A 20,648-nucleotide genomic window follows, 5' to 3' on the forward strand; every position below is an offset into this window, starting at 1 on the left:
TTGCACAAAGATAAGAAGTCTGTCATATCTGCACCTTCCCTTTCATATCAACCAAAGTAAGTTTCTGAAACAAGAACTCCAGACAGCAGGCAGCTGGCAGAATATTCAACTCCAGACAGCTCTAGTCTAGTTGAAATAAACGATCTGAGAACAAACAATATTCTTCTGTTGTACTACTACATCTTCTCAAGGTAGCTGCGTGGTACCTGGAGTGTGCCATGTTCTTCCCAGTCACCTGAAAAGAGGCGCCCGTCTGTCCTTTTTGTTGCCGCCTGCAACAAGTTTGACATACATATGACGAGCAGTTTTCCCAGCTTCCATTCTGTAGCTACCACTCTTGTTTGAATCTTTGCTGCCATTTCATGTAGGGAAGGTCTCCAGAAAGACACCTTCTATTCTTGTTTAATTAATTCACCGATGCTATCTAAAAAGAGAATGATACTGGACTTCACTTTGGATCCGATCCAAGGAACTGAAGATATACAGGTAGGGATAAAACAAAAATCACTAGACCAAGATTTGTATGATCTATACAGGTAGGGAAAAAACTAAAATCACTCGACCAGGATTATGTATGATCTATACAGGTAGGGGAAAAACTAAATTCAATCCTCTGCTCATTGCGGCAAATGTTCATACTGACAAATGGGTGGCCGGCTCTTTATGAATATAAAACTGCTACATGCGTCTGACTCATCCATGCCAATTTTAAAATAAATACATCATCAGTTCTGGAGCAGCTCAGAGGTTGTCTTGGAATAAAATGGCATTCCAGAGTCCTAAAAAGAACATTCAAGAATCGGGAATCACCACATCACAAACATATATGCACAGAAACAAAACTGGTTGAGCCGACTCAAACAGGGTAGCAACACAGCCAAAGCAATCAACCACACCAAGAGATATTCTTTTTGGTTGCCATTCAGTCGTGTTAACAAACTAATATCATGTATGAAGCTGGATATAAAAGTACTGAATTAACAGATCCAAAGCTCTACTGAATTCATTAGCTTCAACAAACACACATAAAAAGAACTTGCTCAAAGGCAGTGTTTTATGAAAATACTGAATGAATAATGTCAACTAGACATTTTCAACAGTAACCAGTCTGATTGACCCTTTCACAACACTAGTAGGTTCACAATTTGCAACAAGATTTAGGATAACCATAATAAACTGATTGTTATAGAAAGGAAGAGCAATTACAGTAGAATTGAGCCACATGGAACTAACCCCAGAACAACAACCAGTGCTAGTCAAAACAGACCAAGAGTAACATTGTTCTTTGGAAATGACATTATTCTTCATCTGTAGTTCAGGCATTGTTATGAACTGGAAATTAAGCCAGCAGGAGTGTAAGCAGTAGCAAATTGAGCAGCATGATTGAAGCAGATTCCAAAGTATACAGAAAAATTGTTCAGCCGAAAGAAGAGACGGTTCTTGGGAGGAAGCACAGGGGTGGTTTGAAGGTAAAGCTACTGCCCATCTGCATCTGGTAATGACTCTGAGAACAGAGGAACATAGGGTAGAAACCGTTTCGGTTTTGTAATGCCTTTCTCAAGATTAAGGATGCAATGAAGTTTCTGATGTTGCATATCATACGCTACCAAGGTATCACCTCCAGATGACATCAAGAAAACGGTGTCGCAATCTGGATGAATCGCAGCCACCCTGTACTTCTCCCCAATCATGCCCATAAGCTCATTGATGTTGGCAGAACGCTTCAGAACCAATTCTTTACTGTCGTGATCCTTGAGGCACCAAAGTGTTATCCCAGAAGCTAGGAGTTCATTACTATCATTGACTGAAAGCGTTGAAGCTACAACATAGTGTAAGCACCCCTGCGACACTCCAATTGTGGCAGATCCTCGGCCGTACGGCACAGGTATAGTCTTCCACACTTCCCCCTCCGTGTCCACCACCATCAGCACGTACTTGTTGTTGAAGCCCGTCAGGTTGCCAATCAAATACATCATACCGCCGATGAAGACACATTTACTATTGAGCGGCACCACTTTCTCAACCATCCTACTACCACTCCTGAAACTCCAGGCTCCTGTCTGCGACGAGTAGATGTTCACTCCTGTGATGTAAGTTCCCGGAACGGCCTGCTCAAAGTGAAGAACATAGAAATGGGATGAGACTGTCGGATCAAAAGCAAGACCTGTGGTACAGCAATATCTGTTTGCGGGCACAGGAGGCCGAGGGGGCAGCTCCACCCACCTCCCAGTGGCCGGATTGCACACTAGAAAACGGAAATCATCCCAACTCTCCATCTTCTTCTTGAAGCCGCAGTAGAGAAGGAGGCCATTGCAGGCGTCCAACTGGGTGATGCCGCCGTACTTGTTATTGTGCAAGTATGGGATGGAAAGGTCAAACGGGGCTGCGCCGTCGCCGGAGACACTGGCGAAGTGGTGGCCGATCCTGTTGTTGATGGTCATGTAAAAGAAGCCAGCGAGGGTCTGGGGCAGCGTCCTGCGGTTGGCGGGGTCAGCGATGAGGTTGCGCCAGGACACGGAGACGCACATGAAGTGGTGCAGGGATCTGACGGGGAGGCGGGAGAGGATCTCAAGGATGAGATCGTCGCTAAGCAGGCCAGCTGCCTCCGCCGTCGCCCCTGGATGAGTTTCCGGCCTGGAGTTCGTGTTGGTCCCCAAGATCTCCGCCTCCTCCATGGATCGGAAGCGGGAGAGCGTGCGTATGATGCAGGGGAGGATCTGGCTGGGAAAAGTCAAACAGATAGTAATCGGTGGTGATGTGAGTCGAGGAAGATACTACCTTACCTTTGGATTAGGGCGGCGATGGCGGCCAGCGACGGTTCGCTTCTGAGAGGTCGGTGGGGAACAAGTAAACAACAAGACGGGAAGGAACGAGGACTGGACTCTCTCCAGCCTGGTATAGTTGAGTTGGCCCAAAAAACAATCTCTGGACATATTTCTTTTTTCCATAATGTTTTGATCATCACTTCCAGGAAATCGATCCCTACTGGATGACCGGTGACGCGTGGCTCTGGGCCCACACCCCCGCTTCCATTTCCTTTCGGTAACTCATCGACAAATGTCATCCTTGCGTTCCATCTCAAAATTTCACGCCATGACCATCATGGATGCCCATCCTAGCCCGCCTCTCCTCTACTCTCTCTTCGGATATCACCGGCCGCCGGGCACCTGCACCCAACGCTAACCGCAGCCTCGCCTCCAACCAACGATATGAGCCACCACGACGAGGGGCGCTCCTGTTGCTACGACCGACCATTGGTATCTCGATCGTAGCGGAGTCCATGCACATGGTCATGGCGCGACTGGGGGAAACGACGGGCAGCAGGAGCGCCCCTACGATCCTGGAGCGCCCCTTCCCGGGGCAGGTGACGGCAGCGGTGCTGCTCGGCTGGGCGGCGGCCCGGCGACCCGGCGGCGATCACCGGCAGTGGGCGAGGAGGTGGTGCTGCCCTTGGCAGCAGGGCGGCGTGGTGACGTGCGGTGGCTGGCGGCACACCCCCGGCCTAGATCTAGGCCCTCCCGACCCCATCTGGGTCCTAGCGGGTTGGCCATTGGAGGGGCTTCGACGTCCTCTGCGTGGCGCGGAGGAGGAGCGGCTCGGACTCGCGGTGGTGACGCCGATAGCATGCCTTCTGTACCGTAAAGGCGGGAGCTTTACGGACATCTGCAGACCCGGCCAAACCTGTGGGCTCACGGGACCGGTATGCTCCTGGCCTCCTGCTGTCATGTCCGGTCGGTTACCGTTGTCGACGGTGGAGGTTGGGCCCTCCCGCGTGCCGATGATGCTGCTGTGCCGAGTCCCGGCTCCTCTTCTTCGTTGAGCAGGCTCCTTCCGCGGTGCCATGGTGAGACGGCGTGGAAGCTTCAAGACCATTTTGGCACACAATGGTGGTTTGTTTGGTGGCGTGCTCCGGATATCCCGAGGTTTGGGATCGGGAGAAATCCATGTCGGCTGAGCCGACTCCGACACGGTGGTACTTGAGGGTGCCACCGGACCTTCCTGGAGGGCGTCCGAGGTACCCTTCCTCTCTTCTCGTCGAGTACGGGGGGAACTCTTGGCAGCAGCGTCGTCATCGTCGCGTCCCTTCTTGGAGGTGTTGATTGGTATTGGCGCTCTGGAGTATAGGTGCTTAGTGGAGGATACCGGTGGGCGCGGCGGTCGCGAAGCTTCTTCATTTTTGTTGATCCGCCGGTGTCGGCATTTGTTTCTTTTCTTTTTCTCTTTCGTTTCTTTTGGGCGTGCCTGTGCTGCTTCCGTCCCAGCACCTATCTGGTTGTATCGGTGATGTTTGCATTGGAATACAAAGCGGGAGGAAACTCTATTTCGGAGATATCTGCGTTAGCCCACGTATAACGAATCGTAGTTTTTCGTATACGTTTTTCCGTCTACCCGGGGCGGCCGACCATACCCGCCCCTACCTTGGCGCCGCCACTGGGTGCCACAACCGGGTGACCGCCGCTGCTCCGACGTGTCATTGGCGGTACAGGGGTCGATGCCCAAGGTCATGGCGTGACCGAGCGACGAGGGTGGTGTCGGAGCAGTTAGGGTAGGGTGGGCTGCAACCGGCATGACGAAGAGTTGGCACTGTACTGGTTGCGAGTTGCGGCCGACATAACATGGCTACTTTTTCCCCGCGACATCATGAGCATCCATTCATTAACCATTATCTAATATATAAAATGTGTGGCTAGATCTGGCTGAAATCTCAGTAAAGTCACAAAACATATAAAAAAGAAGAAAGAAAAAAATAAAAGAATTTTGTACAATCTATTTCTTTGAATCGTGAACCGTAGAATCCTCTATCAAGATATTTACAAATAAAACACGACAGACACATATAATCGCGCTATAATACATATAAAATGTCAAGCCACAATCCATATGCAAACCACCCAAAGTAAACCCGGCACATGGCATGGTTTTGTTATCTCTAACAAAATGGAACTAATTACTCCACACATGGATGCATGTGATATGGTCATTTATTGTTCTTTTCATATACTTAGATCATTGAAATTTATTTTAACAAATAACCCGAAAAATTCTTTTTATAATACAATTTCAATATGGTTTTCTACTTCCCTTATTACATTTATAGTGATGGAAGTTTGTATTGTATGCAAGTAATGTTTGAGTTTTTAGATATTATTAATGTGATTATTGGGTAAACATCGCAGATGTAATGAAATAATAGTTACATTTTGTGATAATGAGAGGTAAAGAAGTAAAAATATTTAACATAAATCAGTGAAATAATCACATCCTACAGTACATAGTATATGTAAACACTACGCATAATCAGACTGAGGTGATGTGGGACAATAGTCTGACCTAGACATTTGTCCCTGTGGACAAACTAGGCAGACGTAAATTTTTTGGCATCTACATTCCCAAGGATGTAGAAGATATGCTAGTAGATTAGGTAGCTGACATTGGTGCCAAAGTCGTGATTATGAAACAAGTTGACCGATTGAGAACGTCATAATTGAAATTCATTTGATCTGACATTGTTATAGGGTTGATTGATTGGACTCAGCTAGTATAACAACGACTTGATCATCATCGGGGTTATCCAACATGTTTCGGATGATTACATCGCGGGGAATGAGGCAGCACTATTCACAGCTGCAAACAAAAAAAAATGAGTTTAGTTCTTCAACCACCACTTATGCTTCGGCCTCATTTAGAATAGGATCTTTTATTGCATATCGTAATAGTTTGACTTTAGCCTTTGTTGTGCCTGCGTTTTTTACATTGTTAACAATGGCAATTTGCCCTGGACCTTGTTGTTAACAATGGCTTGGATTTTTGTTGATCGCCCTGGACCTTGTTGACTAGGCATTTAGGACAAATGAGACGCAGGGTAGAACTAATTATTTTCCATGAACAATATTTATGTATATCTCCCATTCATGTGAGCTACATTTTGTTTTGAACACATGAAGGGGCACGAATGCCCCGGATGCTTCATTCATTATCAAGCGTTGGTACAGAGCATCTTACAAAGAGACCCAAATAAAAACAGGAAACTACAAAAGGATCTCTGAAACATGCAGGAAAGACCTTACTCAAAGATCTGGAATTACAATCGAGTCTAAACAACAACAGCAGCTCCAATACACGTCCCTCGTCGTCGGGGACAAAACCACTTTGGACGGCCGGGGCTCCACCGCTTCTCCTCCTGCCGGAGAAGGAAGAGATGGACTCGAAGCTATTGAAGCATTGCCTCCCTTTCAGCATCGAGGGCGGAAGGAATACAATGATAAGATGCATGTGACCAGACAACATCACTTCACATGGCCACCATTTGGCCAGAACATTCGCCGGCAAGGTACTCGGAGCAGGCAGCCAAATAAGGCGCCACAGCTTGACCAATAACGCCGGTGGAGATGATCCTCCCCTAAAAATTGATCTCAATCTCCATCTTACTTCTCCCCTACACCCGCCACCACGGTGACTTACATGGAAGAAGAACAGGATATGATCTTCCAGCAAATCCAGGGACCAATCGAGCTTATTGGAGAAGCTCTCGTCCAAACCAGCACCCATCTCCATCATCCAGCATGAAGAATAGGCAAAAGGGAGGGAGGAGACACCGATGTCGCTCGCAAGCATCGGCTCACTTCTCACCCTGTAGCAAGGAAATTGAAGACTGAGAAAAGGAGCACCAGTAACTGAAGTTGACCGGCTCCATGCATCTGGCAAGGTCGGCAACGGCATAGGAGCCGCCTCCGACCAAAAATCTCTCGTCCACCGCGCTTCCCTAAATGGGGACTCGGGAACAAAGAGAAGAATCAGAGATGAGGGCGGATCTGGATCCAGATGCGATTTTATTGGCCAGGAGGAAGAAAAGGGAAACAAAACCTACAACTAAGCACATACGCGCCCCCCATCCTCTCCCACTCTGGCCGGCAGTGCCGACAAAGGAGAGAGGAGGGAGGGCATCCGGAATCCATGGCACAGGGCCGACCTCGCTGTGAGCTACATATACGAGATGATAACTCGCACGTTGTTGCGCGGTTGTTTTGCAATATATTTCTTTGAGATTTGGTGTATGAAACATGAATATTTGGAGTAATAAATGAGAAATAAAACAATAAATAAATAAAATTTATTATGTTTTATTGTTTTTAGCTGTAAAATATTTAATATATATAAATAGCATGAAAATAATGGAAATTCTCATGCATGTTCTCATGTTGAGGTAACTTTTTGCCTATGCATGGCTGCATATTGAGGTGGCATGCTTGTATGTTAAGATAAATATATTAGTCGGTGAGAAGATTCATCCACACAAGGAGACGACATTCCTGTCAAGGAGATGACGGAGACAAAACTATGATCTTGCAAAGCTAAAACACGTAGATCATATGATGTCTGACACATTACAAAGTGAATGAACATCAAGGTAGAATTTTGGGGAAAATGATTCTAGTTTTTTGACCTTGGATCCAAGATTGGTAACAACATTAATAAGTGGGAGAAGAAACAATTTTCACTTTGTAAGGGTAACATGAGTTCAAACAACTATTGTGAAGAAGAGAAACATCAATAAAGGTCTTGATAACCCACAAGTATATAACTATGCTCCCCGGCAACAGGGCCACAAAAAGGTCTTGATAATCCACAAGTATAGGGGATCGCAACAGTTTTCATGGGTAGAGTATTCAACCCAAATTTATTGCTTCGACAAAAGGGGAGCCAAAGAATATTTACAAGTTTTAGTAGCTGAGTTGTCAATTCGACCACACCTGGACAACTAAATATCTGCAACAAAGTGATTAGTAGCACAGTAGCATGGTAGTTTGATGGCAGTAGTAATGATAGCAACAGTAATGGTAACGATAGCAGTAATAGTTTTGTAGCAATTGTGACAATAGTAGCAACAATAGTAACTTAGCAAAAACAATATGTGAAAGCTCGTAGGCATTGGATCGGTGATGGATAATTATGTTGGATGACATTCATCATGTAATAGTTATAAACTAAGGCGACACAGAACTAGCTCCAATTCATCAATAGAATGTAGCCATATATTCCATAAATAGTCATATGTGACTATGGAAAATAACTTGCATGGCATCTTATCCTACCCTCCCGTGGCAGCGGGATCCATAAGGAAACTAAGGGATATTAAGGCCTCCTTTTAATAGAGAACCGAAACAAAGCATTAAGACGTAGTGCATACATGAACTCCTCAAACTACGGTAATCATTGGAAAAAATCCTAATTTTGTCACCTTAGGGTATGCAGGTCATAACACGTAATAGGTGCATATAACTTGCAAGATCGGATGAAGAACACAAATTTATTCATGAAAACACAAAGGATTCAGATCTAAAATCATGTCAGTCGGGCCCTAGTGACAAGCATTAAGCATAGTAAAGTCATAGCAACATAAATCTCAAAAGATAGTGGATACTAGGGATCAAGCCCTAATAAAACTAACTTGATTACATGATAAATATCATCCAACCCATCACCATCCAGCAAGCCTAGGAAGGAATTACTCATACCTGGTGGTGAGCATCATGAAATTGGTGGTGAGGAAGGGTTGGTGATGATGATGGCGATGAATTCCCCTCTCTGGAGCCCGAACGGACTCCAGATCTGCCCTCCCAATGAAGAAAATGAGGTGGCGGCAGATCCATCTCGCGAAACATGATGATTCATTCTCTCTGATATTTTTCCTGGACAAATAGGTATTTATGGAGTTGGAGATAGGGTCGCGGGAGCTGCCAGGGGCCCACAAGCCTGCAGGGCGCGCCCTAGGGGGCCACGCCGCTGGGCTTGTGGCGCCCTGGTGGCCCCCCTTCAGTAGTTTCTTCCGCCAGTATTTTTTGTATATTCTAAAATAATTCTTCGTAAATTTTCAGCTCAATCCGAGAATTTTTATTTTTGCACAAAAACAACACCATGACAATTCTGCTAAAAACTGCGTCAGCCGGGCTAGTTCCATTCATTCATGCAAATAAGAGTCCAAAATAAGAGCAAAAGCATTTGGAAAAGTAGTTACAATGGAGACGTATCACTCCGCTGCGAGCGATCGGAGCTGTCGGCTTGATCCGGCGGATGAGAACGGCGGGTGGCTTCGGGCGGGCCTTCGGGCGTATAAACGGTCCATTTTCAACCGGGCCTTAGCCCAGGTTGTCTTGTCCCATCACGACCTCTCTCTTTTATGTTTTTTTCGCTGTTGGGCCCACATCATAATGGGTAGTTGTGGGCTATTGGGCTAAAACAAAAGTTTTGTGCATTTTTCTTTTTATTCTGTGCATTTTCCATGCAATGATTATCTTCCAAAATGTTTTGCACTATTATAAATAAAAAATTTGCGGAAAGAAATGATGTTGAAAATTATATTTTAGTTTTCTGAATGAAATGGAACCAACGAGAAATTTTATTTAGAAAACTTTTATGAAATTAATGTTTGTGTCGTTTTATGGCATATTTGTGTTCATCTCATGTAATATCAATAATTGTTGCATTATTAATGTCGGAAAATTGATGTATTATTAATGTTGGAAAACTGATATTACACACGAGATTAATGTGATCACTTTTGTAATTCAGAGCAACGTTGCTTTACATTTTTGAATCACCCCGTTAATTCCTTATTATTTTCTGCCCAATGGTGATATAATTTGGAGTTAATTTTTGCATGAAAATTGATCAAACCAACATAGGTTAATTTTCCGTGCAATTTCATTATGATGTTCATTTCCTCTACTTATGATATTTTGAAATATTTACAGCTCCATGTCCTCGTAGTTCCGGGAACATCGATCCACTCACGGGAAACAACTTTCGAATATGGAAGGAATCGTTTCTATTGCGCCTCGGCTCGCATGAGGTTGACCTCGCACCAAGGGAAAGTAAACCAATGGAACCTAAAAAGGATGCCATTGGGTATGTTGAGCTTAAGAAAGCCTGTGATGCTAAAGTTTAGAAGTGGGAGATGTCAAACAGATTGGCGCTCCTAATGATGAATTTCTCCATCTCGGCTGAGATTAAAGGGGCCATTCCCACGAAAGAAAATGCCACCAAATATTTGAAATCGGTGAAAGGACAATTTAAGGTCTCAGAGGAAGTGTACGCAGATGAGCTTTTACACAAGCTGCTTGCAAAATATGATGGGCACGAAAGTGTGAGGGAGCATATTTTAAATACAAGCAATGCGATGGCAAAGCTTAAAACCATGAAGTGTGACTTGAATGAAGAGCTTCTTGTGCTCCTAGTTTTTAGGTTGCTACCCCCACAGTTCAATCCATTCAAGATACACTAGAATTCTTTTGAAACTAAATGGACACTACGTGAACTCATTGCACATTGCATTCAGGAGGAAGAGTGATGAAGGGTGAATAGAAAGATTAAGCTTTCCATGTTAACTTTGGAAAAAGGAAGCAGGAGAACCATGCTCATAGCAATAATGTGCCCAATAAAAAGTAGTTTTCCAAAAAGAATCCTCCAAAGCCTAAGCAATGCAACGAGGCAAGTTGTTCACGCCCCGCTCCTTCAGCGGCTACTCTAGATAACCTAACAAATGCTGCTGGAGAAAGGCTTTGCAATTTTTGCAAATAGCCAAATCATGTCAAGGCTGATTGTCCAGGTTTTCTTAAGTGGCTGAATAAAAATGGTAAGAATGAGATCACTCTTGTAGGTGAATCTCTATATGTGTTTTTTCTGAATCTACATGGTGGATTGACTCAGGTGCACATGTTCATGTCGTGAATCTTTGCAGGGATTTCATATAAGCCATACCCTAAGAAGGGGTATGATACGTCTCCAACGTATCTACTTTTTCAAACACTTTTGCCCTTGTTTTGGACTCTAACTTGCATGATTTGAATGAAACTAACCCGGACTGACGTTGTTTTCAGCAGAACTGCATGATGTTGTTTTATGTGTAGAAAAGAAAAGTTCTCGGAATGACCTGCAAATCCGCGGAGGCACTTTTTGGAATTAATAAGAATTTTTGGGTGAAAGAAATACACCAGGGGGGCCAGGGCCTGTCCACAAGACAGGCCCCCCCCCCTGTAGGGCGCGCCCCCCTATCTCGTGGCCCCCTGGACCTCCACCGACCTCAACTCCAACTCCATATATTCCGTCTCGCGGAGAGAAAAATCAGAGAGAAAGTTTCATCATGTTTTACGACATGGAGCCGCCGCCAAGCCCTAATCTCTCTCGGGAGGGCTGATCTGGAGTCCGTTCGGGGCTCCAGAGAGGGGGATTCGTCACCGTCGTTATCATCAACCATCCTCCATCGCCAATTTCATGATGCTCACCGCCGTGCGTGAGTAATTCCATCGTAGGCTTGCTGGACGGTGATGGGTTGGATGAGATTTACCATGTAATCAAGTTAGTATTGTTAGGGTTTGATCCCTAGTATCCTCTATGTTCTAAGATTGATGGTGTTATGACTTTGCTATCTTAATGCTTGTCACTAGGGCCCGAGTGCCATGATTTCAGATCTGAACCTATTATGTTTTCATGAATATACGTGTGTTCTTGATCCTATCTTGCAAGTCTATAGTCACCTATTATGTGTTATGATCCGACAATCCCAAAGAGACAATAATCAGGATACTTCTCGATGATGACCGTAGTTTGAGTAGTTCATGTATTCACCATGTGTTAATGCTTTGGTCCGGTTCTCTATTACAAGGAGGCCTTAATATCCCTTAGTTTCCACTAGGACCCCGCTACAACGGGAGGGTAGGACAAAAGATGTCATGCAAGTTCTTTTTCATAAGCACGTATGACTATTTACGGAATGCATGCCTACATTACATTGATGAACTAGAGCTAGTTCTGTGTCACCCTATGTTATAGCTATTACATGAGGAATCGCATCAGGCATAATTATCCATCACTGGTCCATTGCCTACGAGCTTTTCATATATTGTGCTTCGCTTATTTACTTTTCCGTTGCTACTGTTACAATCACTACAAAACACCAAAAATATTGCTATTACTATCTTTACCTTTTACCACTGTTACCATTACTATCATACTACTTTGCTACTAAATACCTTGCTGCAGATACTAAGTTATCCAGGTGTGGTTGAATTGACAACTCAACTGCTAATACTCAAGAATATTCTTTGGCCCCCCTTGTGTCGAATCAATAAATTTGGGTTGAATACTTTACCCTCGAAAGCTGTTGCGATCCCCTACACTTGTGGGTTATCAATACTAATTTCTGGCGCCGTTGCCGGGTAGCATATCTCTATTCTCTGAGTCACTTGGGATTTATATCTGTTGATCACTATGAAGAACTTGAAAGACGCTAAAACCAAGATTCTGCCCTCAACTACGAGGGAAGGTAAGGAACTGCCATCTTGCTCTGCACTAGATTCTCCTTCCGTTATTAGTAGGCATGCGACACCTAAACCTGCTACTGCTATGAATTCGGATATGTAGCATGTTATTGATGATGCCACTTCTGCTTTGCATGATATTTATGATGAAACTACTTCTGTGCGTGCTACTTTTGTGCCATTAGGTGAATTCTTTGATGAACAACTTTCTAGGGCTAGAGCGAATGAAATTATTGAAGATGCTATTATTGATGATAGTGATGATGAAAATTCTCCCAATGATTATGTATTGCATGTTGTTCCTGAGGGTTATGTTATGAATAAAGAAGCTGCTGAAGCTATTTTTGCTTGCAAAGATAGATATGATCTTAAGAAACTATTAGCTAAATGGAAGCAGCAATCTCTTAATGCTAGAATGAAACCTGACCCCGCTTTTGCTACTTCACCTATCTGTGTTACTGATAAGGATTATGAATTCTCTGTTGATCCTGAAATTATTACTTTGGTAGAATCCGATCCTTTTTATGGCCTTGAATCTAAAACTGTTGTGGCACATCTTACCAAGTGGAATGATATAGCCACCCTGTTCACTCATGATGAGAAGTCTCGCTATTTTTATATCCTTAAGATATTCCCGTTCTCATTAAAGGGTGATGCTAAGACTTGGTATAATTCTCTTGCTCCTGGTTGTGTGCGTAGTCCCCAGGATATGATATATTACTTCTCTGCTAAATATTTCCCTGCTCATAAGAAACAAGCTGCCTTGCGAGAAATATATAATTTTGTGCAAATCAAAGAAGAGAGTCTCCCACAAGCTTGGGGGAGGCTTCTCCGGTTACTTAATGCTTTGCCTGATCATCCTCTTAAGAAAAGTGAAATACTTGATATCTTCTATAATGGACTAACCGATGCTTCCAAGGACTACTTGGATAGTTGTGCTGGTTGTGTTTTCGGGGAAAAAACAGTCGACGAAGCTGAATTACTATTGAATAATATGTTGACCAATGAAAATAATTGGACTCTCCCTGAGCCAATTCCTGAGGAAATCACTGAACTAATTGAGCCAACTTCTGAGCCTATTCCTAAACCCACTCCGAAGAAGAGAGGTGTTTTATTTCTTAGTCCTGAAGATATGCAAGAGGCAAAGAAATCAATAAAAGAAAAGGGTATTAAAGCTGAAGACGTTAAGAATTTACCTCCTATTGAAGAAATACATGGTCTTAATATACCGCCTATTGAAGAAACACATTGTCTTGATAACCCGACACAGGTAGTAAAGGTAAATTCTCTCTATAGATATGATAAAGATGAAATCCCATCTACTAAATTTCATAGCCCTTGCTTAGATGAATTTGATGATTTCATGAATAGACAAACAAATTTCAATGATTATGTTGGTAGACAATTGAAGAATAATACCTATATGATAGTACACTTGAATGATTATGTAGCTAGAGTTAAAAGTGAACTTAAACTCACTAGCAAACATGCTTCCATGATTGCTACTCAAGTTGAACAAGTACTTAAGGCTCAGAATGAATTGCTTGCTGAATTAAATAATAAAAATGACTTTGCTGTTAGAGTGGCTACTAGAATTGGTAGAATGACTCAGGAACCTTTGTATCCTAAAGGCCACCCTAAAAGAATTGAACAAGGTTATCAGAATAATTATGTAGATGCTCCTAGTTCTTCTAAGAAGAAGAAAAAGAAGAATGATAGGACTTTGCAAAATTCTAGTGAACCTAATGTAGAAATACCTGAGAATCCTAATAATACTTCTATCTCTGATGCTGAAACACAATCCGGAGATGAACATGAACCTGATGATAATGCTAATAATGATATTCATGTAGATGCTCAACCTAGTAATACCAATGATATAGAAATTGAACCTGCGGTTGGTCTTGATAACCCACAATTAAGAAACCAACGTTATGATAAGAGAGATTTTGTTGCTAGGAAGCACGGTAGAGAAAGAGAACCATGGGTTCAAAAACCCATGCCCTTTCCTCCTAAACCATCCAAGTCAAAGGATGATGAGGACTTTGAGCGTTTTGATGAAATGATTAGACCTATTTTTTTACGTATGCGCTTAACTGATATGCTTAAAACAAACCCTTATGCTAAATATATGAAAGATATCATCACTAATAAGAGGAAAATACCTGAAACTGAGATTTCCCCCATGCTTGCCAACTATACCTTTAAGGGTGGAATACCTAAGAAACTTGGTGATCTCGGAGTACCCACTATACCTTGCTCTATTAAAAGAAATTATGCTAAAACTGCTTTATGTGATTTAGAAGCCGGTGTTAGTGTTATGCCTCTTTCCTTGTACTGTAGACTTGAATTAAGTAAGTTGACACCTACTAAGATATCTTTGCAAATGGCTGACAAATCAACTGCTATACCTGTCAGCATTTGTGAGGACATGCCTGTTGTTGTTGCGAATGTAACTATCTTAACAAACTTCGTCATTCTTGATATTCCCGAGGATGATAGTATGTCTATTATTCTTGGTAGACCCTTTTTAAATACTGCAGGAGCTGTTATTGATTGCAACAAAGGCAATGTCATCTTTCATGTTAATGGAAATGAGCATACGGTACATTTTCCGAGGAAGCAAATCCAAGTTCATAGCATAAATACTATTGAGAAAATTCCATCAATTATTATTAGAGGTTTTGAATTTCCTCTCCCTACTGTCAAGAAAAAGTATGATATTCTTATTCTTGAGGATTTTCATATCCCCGTTGAGGTAACTTAGTGTCACTTCGAAATTTCTCCGGTTCCGTGCTATTCGGAATGAATTTGTTAACAAGACTTAATCAACTTTGTTAGTGGATTCATTTTGATGATCATGAGATGGATGACATGTTCGTCCAGCTTTCAACTATCTGCAATTTGATAACCATGGTTAGTTATAAAGGACGACATGCATTTAGTACAGAAAAACAAAAACACAAAGACGTATTGATTAGGACCAGAGACCAAATGCAAGGACAACTATCACAAACAATTTTGAATTTCTCACTTGATTAATTTTGTGTTATTAATCTTTCGATGCACATAATGACTTTCAAAATCAAAATCAGCTATATTTTACTTTATGTTCTGGGTGGAAGATCACTGCAAAGACAACATTCAGATCTTGTCATTTGCAAATTCTAATGTTAATTAGATACACTAATTGAATACACGTTGAATTTTTTTTCCAACAAGATTGTGGTTTCCTCTAAACATGTTGTCTACTCCCTCCGTCCGAAAATACATGTCAGAAAAATGCACAAAAATGGATGTATCTATAACTAAAATACGTCTAGATACATCCATTCCTCCGACAAATATTTCTGGACGGAGGGAGTACAATTTTGTTGTTGTCGAAACTTCACATACAATATAATTACCTCCTTAACACTGGAGCACTCCTTATGTCCCATAAGGATCTTCATGATTATGACACCCAAACTATATATGTCTGTCTTGAAAGTGATTTCTCCGTTATTTAAGAATTTTGGTGCCATATATCCCCTACATAAAAATTGGTGCAGTTTGTCCGATTAGTGAATAAAAACATAAAGTTCTCAAATAGATTGCTAGCCTACATTGTCCCAAGCTTGTGATCAGTAATAGCCCGACTCTGGCTTCCACTTAAGCGCCGTGATAGACCAAAATCCGCAATTCTAGGCACCATATTATTATCCAATAGTACATTCTGAGGGTTGAGGTCCATGTGAATAATACGCTATTGGTGAAGATAATGTACTCCCTCACACATCCCCTTTATTATTTCGTAACATGTGGTCCACTGGTGTCGACAAGATGCATCTGTGAAGAGTATACAATACAATAAATAGTTAGTACTATATGCAGTGGGATAAGCAGTCCAATGAAACAAAAAAGGGCCTTTGTGAATGATTGCCCAATTTCCAAAGCCAATATAATAACAAGTTTGAAGGAAGTTCTGGAAACACATATCTCATTGCCAAAACGTGGTTGTGACAATTAGGAAAAAGTAACTACCAGTTCATTTCAAAATTCAGGTGCAAATATGTGGGCTTGCCAACATATTTGGCTTGGAAAATTGAGATGCTCTGAATTTTCGTTTGGTCACTCGATTAAGCTCTATCCACAACAGAAGATATTTGTTAGTGAGCTCCTCTCTCTGAGGCAAAGAGGATGAGAATTCTAAATATGTCCAAACAGAAGAGTGCATGTTTTGCAGTGGTATAAGAACAGGGCTGAAAAGTACCATTTAGTGTGCAAAAAGAATTAACAAAGCTCAGCAGAGTGGCAACCAATAAATGCTCTCGACTGTAGTTGGTAGACATTTACTACTACTACAAAGTAGAAATGCAAGGAAAGGTATAATGCTAATCTGATTTTACCGGAGAGAAAGTCAGCAAGGCACCCTTTGGGTAGGTATTCGAAGCAGAGCAACCTCTGCCGCACGTCTGCCCAGACAAGCCTCCCCTCAAACAGCTTCATCACATGTTGCGTCTTGGAGCAATATCCGAGGAATCGCACCGTGTTCTTGTGCTTGACCCCAACAAGACAGGCGATCTCACTTGCGAAATTCTTGTCCGGTATCTCAAATCTCTCAAAGAGCTTCTTCACGGCAATGGTATGACCACTTGGAAGCACACCCTGCATCTCACATAGAACCATGTCAGCTAGATTGTCTCCGGTAAATTAATTTCAAAGCAGAGGGTCTGCTTGCTTACCTTGTAAACCGCTCCAAACCCGCCGCTGCCAATTTCATTATCTTCAGAGAAGTTTCCTGTGATGGCCTTGAGAAGCGAGAAAGGCAGATCGACAGGATCTGCACTCTCGTCGAGCAACACTTTCTCGAGAGCAGCAAGTTCGTTGTCTTGGCCGCCATCCGCCATCTCGGTTGTGGAAGTTAGGTGTTATTCTCCTGAAGCATGCATAATTAGTGTTGTTCGTTAGCCGTATGTGCAAATAAGGAGAAAACTGGGACCTGCTATTATTCAGTTGCCTGGAAAATAACCAGGTTCAAAAGGTTGACTGAAACCAATACTTTAACTTTTGGGTAACTGAAGAAATAGCAATTGCAGAAAAAAAATCAGTGTATCTATCTGAAGTTTGAAGTTAATCTAAAAAATCTGAAAGAGACGGACGGACTTTTTCTCTCAATTCTAGCAACAACAAAAGAAAGAATCTATGTGAAGAAAATTAGTAGCATATATCTATCTGATGATGTCTGAAAGAGACTCGATCTGAAAAGTCTGAAAGAGACTTTGTTCTCCATTACTACTAGTTAGCAACTAAAAAAAATGCGTCGAAGAAAAAGGAGTATATATATGGAGGATACGGATCTAGCACAAACAAAAACCAGGGGACGAGTCCCCATTTATCACCACCTTCTTGGCTTACGGTATGTACCTTTCTCTGCCGGGGATGCGGCGCCGCGGACCAAGGATGTCAAGCGTCAAAGGATGGCTGGGGTCGGGCGGGCCAGAGAAGAACTTGACGGGGAGGGTGGAGGCGGCGCCGTCGCCGGAGGAGTACCCTTCTTGACAGGGGGGAGGTGGGAGTGGAGAGGCGGAAGGCGGAGGGGGCGAGGGGGCAAAGCGGCCGTGCCGATAATGAAAAGGAGGACGACTTGTAGTCTGTGGGCGGAGACTCATCAATGGAGAAAGAAACCACGCACTACCTTTTCGTCGTGCGCGTGAGCCTGATGCTTTTAGGAATTTTATTTACTCTACTCGGGTGCACCTTAGTCCTTAGTGCTTGTACAATGCATAGCCTTAAACTGATGCCTTATACGTCATATAGGATCAGATGTCAGGAGAAATAGATTCGCATGAAGCAGTGGAATCCTCTACAAGAGGCGGGTGCTTAGGGAAAATAGTATGGTCCAATACATAAAGCTAACAAAAGTTGAAGTGAAGAGTAGAGATAGATGTGTAGTGTGAGTCTACATTTTGTTATTTGATGAGGCCCACTAGTAATACTTTGCATTGGGAAGAAAAAAACAATATAGATGCCTAAAGTACCTTTTGTATTATTTTTTGCGGACAAATTAGAGGGCTTTTATTCAGACAATACTTTTTGTTATGGGGTATATGTATCCATATGCCATCATTATACATACCCTACTAGTATATATAGGTTCCAGATAATTACCAACATTGTAAGACCACCCATAATCCCGGTTTCCTAATTAAAAAGAACATAGTCCCGGTTTGGACTCAATTTTCTTTTCAAAGCAAAATCCAGACGAGAACTAGAAAGGGAGGATGGAGGATATATGCAACACGAAATAGCTGAGACGAGAAAGAAACCACGCACTACTCCACTACCTTTCCATGGTGCGCGTGAATCAAATGCTTTTGGAAATTTTATTTACTCTCCTCCGGATGTATCTTATGTTAAGGGTATCTTCAATGTAGACCCGCCAACCACGCGCGTCCTCTCGACCGCGTTATCCAGACCGTAGGAGCCGTCCTATGTAGACCTACATTAGTCTATTGGTCAGTCCCGACATGATTTCTCCCGTAAAATAGAGACAAAAATGAGAGAGCTATGCGGGAGTCCGGCCACGCGAAATATAGGAATCCGACACCCTAGGCCCATCCAAAACCCTTCCCGACCCCGCAACTCCATCCTCCTCATTTTCTTTCCTTCCTTCTTTCTCTCTTACCTTCTCCGCCGCTCCACCACCCCGGCCACTATGCCACACCCATCCCGAAACTCTACGTCTCCGTCACCTCCAGCGCTCCAGCAGGCCTCTACCCCGCTTCTCCTCTGTCTCCATTCAACCCCTATCCTCCGACCGCCCTGCCAGCAGGTACCATCCGCTACTGCTATTCTCATCATGCCCGGCAACTGTTTGATGAATTGCCGGAGCTAAACACAGTTGTCCCTTCTTCTTTCTAGCAATGTATTTCGAGTTGGAGTACATATACAAGCAGTATGTTGAGTCTTCTAACGGCTCGTCGGACGAGGAGGAGTACTCCAATGAGACCGCGATGATGCACACGGTCCTTGAAGACACGGAGCATGCGCATGAGCATGTTCTCAATTTGGGTCATGTTAAGAAGCCCACCATCATTCTTGAAGCAATTGCATCTCAGAATCTTTGAATTCGGCATGCTTTCTTTGGCATGCCCGGGTCTCACAATGACATCAATGTGCTACAATCATCGTCGTTGTTTGCGAGGCTGACTGAAGGAAAAGCTCCTCCTTGCCACTGTACTGTCATGGACATGAGTACAACATGGGCTACTATCTGGTTGACGGTATCTATCCTCCATGGGCTACCTTTGTCAGCACCATATCAAACCTAGCCGGACAGAAAAAGGCCCACTTTGCCCAAAGACAAGAAGCAGCTAAAAAGGATGTCGATAGGGCATTTGGAGTTCTGCAGGCCCGCTTTGCAGTTGTTCGTGGAGCCGCTAAACAAGGCCATTCATGACTTTATATTCCAGTGCCCTCAAGCAACTCAAAGTTTTATTGGGAGGTTCATCGAAGACCTGGGCATCATGAGAGACAATCAGAGAAGCTCCATTACAAGTGTTGTTTTACCTCAACGTGTTCAGCAAAGGCCAAAAAAGCCACCATTGGGATTTTGTGAGATACATGTTGATGCAGGAGTTTTAGCAGGAAGAGGAGGCTCAGCTGCGGCAATCTGCAGAGTTGAGGGGGAAACTATAAAAGCATCTCTAGCCGTTTGCCCCCCCCCCCAGGAGGCATTTTTTCGCATCGTGGGGGGCTGCCGGCGAGAACTTTGGCCTTGGGGGCCATAATTTTCCACTCGTTGCCTCCCCACGAGCAGCGTTGAACTCCCACAAACGGAGCGGCATTTTGTCGAGCACCTTGACCGCGGCGGCGTCGACGACCTCCAGCCAGCGGAGGAGCGCGAGCGTCGATGGGGAAGGAGACGCGCCTCCACCACGCCAGGTCCGTCGAGATGCACGGGCTGGAGAAGCGCTGCTCGCCGCGTTGATTGTGCCTTGACCATGCTGGAGATGGAGATGCAGCTCACGGTCGTGCTCGCCACGCTCGCCCTCGGCGGCGCGCTCGTCGTGCTCTTCTTCGGCAAGTGCGTCAAGGAGCTCGACGACACCGTCGATGCCCTGCTGTAGCTGTGGGCCGACGTGCTCATGCAGCTGGATGACACGCCGGAGCCGGAGCAGCCGCGCGCGTGGCTGCGGCGCGTGCAAGACTGATACGTCTCCAACGTATCTACTTTTCCAAACACTTTTGCCCTTGTTTTGGACTCTAACTTGCATGATTTGAATGAAACTAACCCGGACTAACGCTATTTTCCGCAGAACTGCCATGATGTTATTTTATGTGTGGAAA

At 43.6% G+C, this 20,648-nt stretch overlaps 1 pseudogene; it reads right to left on the reverse strand.

The window, feature by feature from the left end:
• Nucleotides 1-15,014: 15,014 nt before the first annotated feature.
• On the reverse strand, nucleotides 15,015-17,954 carry LOC123088456 (cysteine-rich receptor-like protein kinase 26; annotated as a pseudogene).
• Nucleotides 17,955-20,648: the final 2,694 nt, after the last annotated feature.

This window comes from Triticum aestivum, chromosome 4A, assembly GCF_018294505.1.
Source record: "Triticum aestivum cultivar Chinese Spring chromosome 4A, IWGSC CS RefSeq v2.1, whole genome shotgun sequence".
Classification (NCBI taxonomy): Eukaryota; Viridiplantae; Streptophyta; class Magnoliopsida; order Poales; family Poaceae; genus Triticum; species Triticum aestivum.